This window comes from Aptenodytes forsteri, unplaced genomic scaffold, assembly GCF_000699145.1.
Source record: "Aptenodytes forsteri isolate BGI_AS27 unplaced genomic scaffold, ASM69914v1 Scaffold55, whole genome shotgun sequence".
NCBI lineage: Eukaryota > Metazoa > Chordata > Aves > Sphenisciformes > Spheniscidae > Aptenodytes > Aptenodytes forsteri.
In genome coordinates this window covers 7,348,389-7,357,219 of record NW_008796063.1, presented here as the reverse complement: position 1 = coordinate 7,357,219, position 8,831 = coordinate 7,348,389, and positions in this window count along the sequence as shown.

Genomic DNA, 8,831 nt, shown 5'->3' with positions numbered 1-8,831 from the left:
AGGTCCCTCCCGGCTGGTTGGAGCCTGGGAGAGAGGAGCGAGAGCGAAGTCAGACCTCATTTTGGGAAGCGCATTCCCGAAAGAGCCTGGGGCTGAGCAATGTGATAGCGCTGCAAGGACTGAGAGCCCTTTAATCTCTGCTCTTAATAAGAAATGAATGAAGGAGTGGGTGCCTGGAGACCAGAGCACTGGTTATGTGGTTATGCCGGCGACTGATGCGATCTCCTCCATGGGAGCGGTGTTTGCATTTGCCTTGATGCTTCGTTGAGTACATCTCTCCCACATGACCTGGATGCATTACTGTGTCCCACAATGTCCTTTAATTTGGGAATATTATCTGTTCTTGGAAAGGTTAATTACTTTAGAGGAGTGGATCTCCATTCCCATTTCTTCATGGCTTCATTTATGCTGGCTTTCATGTTTTGATCCCTTCAGTGCTTTGATCCCTCGTTTCAGCCATCCCTAGATGGCAGGAAAAAAGGAATACCCTGGCTGGGACCCAAGCGTGTCCCTAAGTGACATAAGCTGAAATTAGGAAAAAAAAATGTTTTACAGCCTCAGGAGCTGTAGTGGTCCTGGCAGCCCAAATGCCGTCTGCACACCCAGCACAACCAAGGGCCTTGCCAGGGCCAGCAGAAATGTCTTGCCGGAGCCGAGGTGGCCATAGAAGTGGACGAATGACCATGTGCCGTGCTGCGGGGTTAGCAAGCACCAGAATAAGACCATCACTGCGTGCTGCAGCCTGCCGTCCCCGGGACCTGCATTGCTCTTAAGGCACCGACAGCATCACTGGTGAAAAATTGCCCTAATTTGCTGCTATCGTAATCAGGCCAAGAGGGGAAGCAGCAGCTTCTCCTGGCAGCAGCGGCTGCTCGCGAAGCCTCTTTGTGGGAAACCTTCCTGAGATTCAGCATGTGGAGAGGGCGGGAGGGAGTCCTAAGGCCTTGCAGTAGCATCATCTTCCACTTCAGGGGCTACCCCAAGCACAGGAGATGCCCTCTGTGCTGTTTTAATTGGTTGCTGCTTGTAATTAGACTTTACTTGTATTAATTTACTTAAATTATCTATTTGCGAGTTGCTCGTAGTACACCATCAACATGTTCAGAACAATACAAGCCTCAAAGAGTCGGCTCCTGCCCCAAGGAATCCGTGAGCTAAAACCAGACAAAAATACCATCCCGATACAGCAGGCTCCAAAAATGCTTTTTTTTTTTTTTCTTTTTGCTAAGAAACCTATTGCATTTAAACTTAATAATTAATACTTGGCTGAGCTGCCAGACCACTGACCGACCAGCACAGGTAAACAGGACTGGTGGTGGTGTTAAATGTTCTCATAATGATGCATTTATGCTGGGCAGACACAGGAGGAGGTGGGTGGTCCTTGCCACCCACTTAGGGTGAGGAGCTTAGGGTGAGGGAGATGGAGAGCAGGGACAGAGCGAGCGATGGGGAAACAGCCACACATTCGCTCTCTGACTTTTTAGGAGGTGAGTGGTTTTATTAAGAGAAGATCAGTACAACGGGAATGGGAAAAGGGAGGAGGAGGTGGTCAAGCAGTGGATGAGAAGACAGCCAGGAGTTACAGAGGGCAGATGTGGTCAGATCGGAGGACAGAGATGTAAGTCCAGGGAGGGAGTGGAAGAGCGCCGGGACAGCTGCGCTCAGCATTAGCTCAGCTGTGAATAAGGCTGGTCGCAGCGGAGACGTGATGCTCACCACAAGTGGCCTTTATCTGCAGTGAGCAGCAGCAATCATTATTCTGCTTCTAAACTCAATTGTTTATGCCAAGTTGCGTTTCCTAGAGAGGCCACGATCTGTTGCCTCCACGTAGAAGGATGTAAAATACAGAGGCGTGTGCCTTGAGTAGGTGAGTGCAGGAAACTTCATGGAGCAGCACATCCTCAGGGGGAAGAGGAATGAAAAAATCCCCAAACTGATGCCTAAGACTGGAACTTCAGCAACTGTAGTTCTTCAGCTGAAGAAAATTGCATAGCGATACATAAATAGCTCCACAAGGAGAAAGGGCAGGTACCCAAGAGCTGTTTAAGCCAAAGAGAAGAGACATGGCCCAAACCCGCAGCTGCAGGCTGAAGCCAGACAAATTGAAATGAGAAAATAGGCGTTAATTTTTTAAGAATGAAGTTGATTAGCTGCTGGAACAAGTTACTGGGGAAAGGGAAAGTCTTTCCATGTGGTAGTGTTTTCCAATCAAGATAAGGTGCCTTTCCGCAAGATGGGCTTCAGCCAAGCACGTGTTCCTGGGTTCAGCAGAGCGAGGATGGGGTGAAATGTAGAGGTCTCTGCTCTGTGTGAAGAGGTGACCTCGTGGTCCCAACTGGCCTTTAGGAAATGAATTGAAGACTGTACTCTTGATGTGTATTTCTAAATCCCTCCTGGATGGCTGTGATGGTGTGTGCTGCACTGGGTTGTCCCCTTCTGAAAAGCAGCTGGGCAAGGGCGGCCAGAGGATTGCTCAGACCCAGCCTGTCCGATGGGTTTTTGTGCCCTGTCCTGCCAGCCAAGCTCGAGTGCTGATGTGTGCGAGACTGCTGGTGCAAACCTCTGTCAGGTCTCTCTGCGTTTATCACCCCAGGTTGACGCGATGCTGCTGGATGCCCGGCTGGAGGTAGGTGACCCCCCAGGCAGCATCAGTCATCTGCCCCAAGCTGATGAAGAGCGAGCTCTGTGCTGGCTGTCAGGACCTTTTCGGTTCTGCCGCTGACCTGCAGTGTGACTAGGGCAAATCATTTCCCTTCTGACTCCCAGTTTCTCTTCCAGCCTTGCTTGCCCTTTCAGTTTGACCCAGGGCTTCTGCAGGGGCTCTCTCCCGGTGGGATTACACTCTGAATATCTGTGCAGTTATTTTTCAGAAAGCAAATTGCTTGCTGCAGGTGTGAAATATTCTCCTGTTACTGGAGTTCTGGCTATTCAAAAGTCAGAATGTTATCTCTGCGTCCTTGTAATCTTGAGGCAGTTTTGAAGGGGCCAGGATGCCTCTTAATTTCAGTCTGTGCTGCCATCGCAAAGTGTAAATGCACATGAGCAAACTTTCTTAAAGTTTACATGTTGGTATCAGTCTAGAGAAAGCAATGTGGATTCAGCTCTTGTTCTCTCTCTGCCGGTCAACCACAAAGCAGTGACCTACATTTGGGCAGCACTGCAGAAGCACTAGCAGCCACTTTGCTGTTGGTCCTAACAGCAACTGCAGCCACAGCTGGGCAAGGAGCTGTCTCGCCTTTGGACTGTGCTGTGCACAAGGAGGAGAATTAGGGAATGCAGAAAGAAAAATAGGAATCTAGTCTCATGTTGCTGCTTCTATGAAAATGAGGCGGCTGCAAGATTTGCCAGCAGGAAGAGGCACAAAAGCCAAAGGGTGAGATCTGCTACATATTAATGGTGATGGAAAGGAAGAGGAGAAACAGGACTGACTGGTTTGTGGTGGAGATTGGGAGTTACTGGGAGGACCCCCCCTGTCTGGGGACCGGTTCGCTTCCTTTGCAAGGTGAAGATCTGGTGGTGCGTTTCTGGTAGACAGAGGGCCTGAAGCAGGAGATGAGGAATTATTAAAGCTGGATTTCACCTTGAACAGGAGAGTCTGAGGGACCACGTCCAACAAGGCCACAGGAGCTTTGTGCTTCCTCACTGAAATCAGTTGGTTTGGCTCTGATGCATACATCTGAAGGCGTGAAAGGGGGATGAGATGTTCCTTGTCTTTTCCATTCACTCACGATATCCTTAAAAAAAAAATGCAGTGTATTGTGCTGGTGCTGTGGAAAGGCCCCTCCTTTGCCCAGCTGCTGCCCTGGGCGCTGCCCAAGCCGTCCCCGTTTGTGTGCCAGGACATGCCCCGGGATGATGCCCTGCACCCTATCCATCACACTTCCCTAAAGAGCCCCATGGATGAACCTCACGGAGGCATGGGTGAATGGCGATGCGAGTGTGGTACTCGGGTTTTCCCGTGATTCCTTTGAGAAACCCAAGAGAAGCAGCTCGGGTAGGCAGCAGTGAAGGACAGCTTCCTTCCCTTAGTAGGAGGTGGTAGAAGAGAAGAAGAGAGCAGCAGGCACCTTCTGGTAGGTGATGGAGTGGAGGCATTAGTGTCCCTAAGGCAATGCTTGTGCTCAGTCTGGAAACGCACCGGACCTGCAAAATTGTCCCTCTCTGCTGTGTCCTGGCACGGTCCAGGCTCTATTGGCAGGCTTGGGGAGGAATATTAATGAAAACAAGTGTTTGGCTGGTGTTACTGTAGTGCCACAGACTTTAAGAAACAAACAAAAAGGGCCCAGCCCTTCCTTGATTAGTGAGTGCAGTCTGCTGTCACAAGCTGATGCTGGAGGAAGAGATAAGAGAGAGAAAAAGAGAACAGCTATGGAGTGAAGAGGAAAACACTGGGCAGAAGATCTGCGGGGGAACGAAGGGGAGCCATTTATTTATTTGCAAATAAGTTGCTTGGTGTCGTGGTTTGACTCCAGTCAGCAACTAAGCACCACAGAGCCGCTCGCTAACGCTTCCATGTGCATCAACTAAGCACCACAGAGCCGCTCGCTCACGCTTCCATGTGCACCCTGGGCAGCTTCTAAATCTATAGGTTTACTGAGATTTAAGACTTTTTACTGGTGTTAGAGACCCTTGAGAAGGGGCTGTTGATCTGCGGATCTAGGCAATAGCTGGTTCAAATCTGTCTTTGTGCCAATCTAAGGAAAATTTATTTTATCCCAAGCTGTGCCCATATGCAGGGTCTTTTTCTCCTTTTACTACTGATTTCATGTTTGAAGTCTCTCTGTGGGAAGTCAGTGTGGATGCTCCATGATTCATTCCCATGAGGAAGCGTGATTTCATGTCCCCATATGGTCGCAGAGGAGGGCGCAGATATATATTTTTACAGCAAGGAGAATGCAACTTCAGTGTACAAGTTTGGCCTGGCATAGCAGATCTGGGGACTGTACAGAGTGGGGACTGCGCAACCTTAATGATTCTATGATTCTCAATTAATTTTTTTTTTTTTTTTTTAATTTTCATGATTGCTTCCTCTTGGCTCCTGATTAGGATTTGGGAACAACGAGGAAGGAGGCCGCTGTCTGAGCAATCCATCCCAGGCTTTAAACTCAGCCTGGTACCTGGTCTGTGTGTTCCCTGGGGTTCGGCAGAGTCCACTTATTGAGGCCAGCAGAAATAGCATCTCCCTTCCTGTTTTCAGAGGAGGTGTTAAGTAGGACGTAGTAAATTTGGGATCATTAGTAAGAGAAGAAGGGTAGCTATTTCTTTTGAAATGCTTTGGTTTGATAATAGGTCTTTGGGCAGAGAACTGCAAAGAGCTGCCCTTTGTAGAGGGCTAAAGGATGAGACTTTGCAGTGAGGAAACTGTCTCTGATGCAATAAATTATTGAGCAGAAGTGGATGTTTGGGTGTGTTTCAAGTTTCTATACCTGCAGCCCTGACTGGCACTCAGTCCTGCAGCGTTTCAGCCCAAGAAATACCTTGCTGATGTCAGCAACTGGTAAAGGGCTGGGGCATGTCCTGCATTGGCATCTTGGTCTAGAGGAATTTGGGGATCGCTCTGTGATAGCGCAGGTGGAGCAGTTCTTCTTGGTGGCATCTCCGTTTTAAGGTTCGTCAGAGTTTTCCCTAAGACAGAGACATATAGACATCAAGTTTCACATGGGCAATAATCTCACTGGAGACAGTACCCTCTGTAGAAACACGTACTCCATATAGAAGAATGGAAGTCTGTGAATAAGAGGCAAAGCCCCGCAACAAGCTGTCTGCATAATTAAAAAGCTGCAGTGAGATGAAATATGAGATGTAGGGGAGAGATAGTTGGAGGCGCTGAGAAACAGAAGTGCTTTCAAGTATTTTACTGCAGAGATGATTGGAGAATTTGCCAGGGGGCTGACTTTCTCCTTGTGCTATCCTTCGCCAGGTGACTCACACTGGGCAGCCTGGTGGACGCCGTCGCTGACCCAGAAACCTCCAAATGCTGATACAGGTGTGAGCGCTAAACCGACCTTAGGCGTAAGGCAGTGGAGAATCAGAGGGCTGCAGAGCTTTAAGCCAGAGCTAATGTCTGTGTCGTGTTGGACTGATGCATGGCTGTGATTTTTTTTTTTTTTTTTTTTTTGCTTGTGGGTAGACTACAGCCCGCTTTGCTCTGGGCTAGGTGATGATCCGCTTGCACCCGGTGATGCTACGAAGGTGGCTAAAGGCCAAGTGCTGTCATTGGAAACCAGCTGCGAATTAATACACGGTGCGTGATTAATGTGCTTTTAAAATGCATTCACGTCCTGTCGCACTGGCTGCGGCTCTTGTGTCACATTCGGTGTTCTCAGAACATCTATTAGCCTTACAGATCCCTTGATTATTGCTTTCTCTTTTCTAATTAAGCCATGAAACTCAGTGTGATGCAGCTTATGCGGTATTAATTCATGCCTGGCATATTCTGCCTGTGCCCTAGGCTAAGGCTAAATGCTGGCAGCTGGATTGCTCTCTGCACAGTTGCTATTCTGAATTTTTTTAATATGATTATAAAAATCACATTCTGTGTGCATATGGGCAACTTGGGGCTCACCGCTGCCACAAGCAGTAGCGAGATGTGGTCTGATTTCCTTGGGAGCATGATCTGCCCCCGGCAGTGCTGCGAGATGGGGCTTCCTCCTGCCCCAGGCGCTGGCTGATGCTCTCCAGGTCCGTTCTATTAGCTCTGCTTCGGTGCGAACACAGCCACGGGTGCTCCTGACTCCCTGCGCACCCTTCTTGGGACGCACCTGTGAAAATGTGAGTCTTGCAAGTGAGTTCTGTTTCACTCCTTTTTGTCCTGACTTTTCTTCACATGAGGTTTAAGCTGAATCTAGGATTTCCTGCGAGGCTGCAGCCCCACATCCACTTTCTGTCGGCAGCAGCTGCAATGGCTGTTTGAATAGTTTTCCTCCCAGCTGTTTGCTCCTGCCCCCGGTACGACAGTTTTAACAGTTTGTGTGGCCATGTGGTGAGCTGAACAGGGAACAAAAATGTCATAAACCATGTCTGTTTTACTTACTTTTTATTTATTTTCCCTCTCCTGGGAATCAGTTGAACGAGTGACTGTGCTGAAGGAATTGGAGCTCAAGCACTACCAGGAGGGAAGGCACTAGAATGACCCAGCACCAGTGCCCCAGCCACTGCTGGTCCAGAGGTGACAGTTTGGATGTGGGATTCATGAAGTCTTTGCTGGGCTGGGTGTTGTGCCACTTGCCATCTCTGCTGGGGAAGTCCAAGCAGCTCTGCAGCTGCCTCCTCCGAGGCTTGAGATGCAGCAGAGAGCGGGCAGTCATGGGCTCCAGCAGCTCTGCCTACACGGCTCTGGCCTCTAGATCTGCTGAAAGTCCTACCAAGCTTCAGATGCAGGGACAAGCTGCTGGGGTGCCAGCTATCGAAGAACACACGTGACAGTGTCCCTCATCTACTCTGGACATGAGGGAAACACCCTGGAAGCCGTAGGAGCCAGGGCATGGGTTGCCTCCGTGTACAGCTGAATGGCTGCACTCTTCATGGACCGCAGATGCTGTAATGCAACGGCAGCTCTACTCTGCAGTGTGCATGTTATTTACACACATACACGTGCTGCTTGGGTTATCAATTATTACTAATCAAACCATTTCTGAAGAGACCTGAATGCTGATTATCTCAAAGCTGCTGTTTCAAAAAACAGTGCCAAAACCTCTGTGCAGGATGTAAAGCCGTAGTGCAGAAACTCTTTGAGCTCTGACGTTTCCATGGAGATGGATCTTTGATCTCACTGTGATAAATAAAGGGTGGAGAAGATGCTCTGAAACTAGGGAGGAAGGCAAGGCTGATCCCTACGGGGCAGAAGTTCTCAACAGGAATTAGGGAGACAGGAGGTCTCTTTTTTTTTCCCTCCATGATGCCATGTCTGTAGTAACGGCGAGGTTGAGCTGTCTGCCCGCCAGCGCTGTGCCATGACATACGTGGAGGACGTGCCTTTCATCCAGCCAGCCAGACGGCATGCTATACCTTTGAGCTGCCTAATTTAATGCTGCTGAAAAGTCAGACCTTTGTCTGCACAGCAATATTAACCCTGTGCTGTGTGATTTAGAGAGCAGGGACACAGGGTTTTAATACCAGTATGAGGCACGCTTGTTTTCTTGACTGTGGCGAAGCAATCTGAGGAATAAGAACAGCTAGGAAAAGTGCTGCATTTATGGATAAAATATAGAGGAAAAAAATTGCATTTACTCTGGCAACGTGCAAAACAGAAGTGTTTAATATGCTGACGTGGAGATAGTGACCAAAGGCGACAGTCAGGTTGGCTTTATCCACGTGGATGAGCTTTGACTGCACTGGCGACTCGTGTGTTGTTAGAGCTGTCGGCAGGATCAGGGCTGTTAGTCCTGGCACTGGAAATCAAGGCTTCTGTGGATGGAACTGAAAGAGAATTCATCAGGAAAGGGCATAATTAGCTTCAGCAGTCGCTGAGAACTGCTGCTTGGAGTAAATGTGGTTACACACACTCTGGTAGGACGTTTCATGCCCAGATGCACTGCATCGGCAGCTGAAGATGATCCCTCGTGTTTGAGTGCCTGGATGTGCCCGTACAGCTCTCACGATTGCGTTGCGGCCGGCGTGCGTGCGTGCCAAGCTGTGCACGCCTGTTTGTGCTTTTCTCGCTCCGTTTGGCAGCTGGGTGGTGGCTTTTCCTGGTCACTTCCGATCTGTTCACAGGACGTTGACAGATCCGTCCCTTTGTCTCCGCTACCAGCCCAGCCTCAAACAGGTTTTTCTGCAGTGTGTAAGAGTACGTGGGGTGAGCAAGTTATTGTATACAGCCTTGCAATACT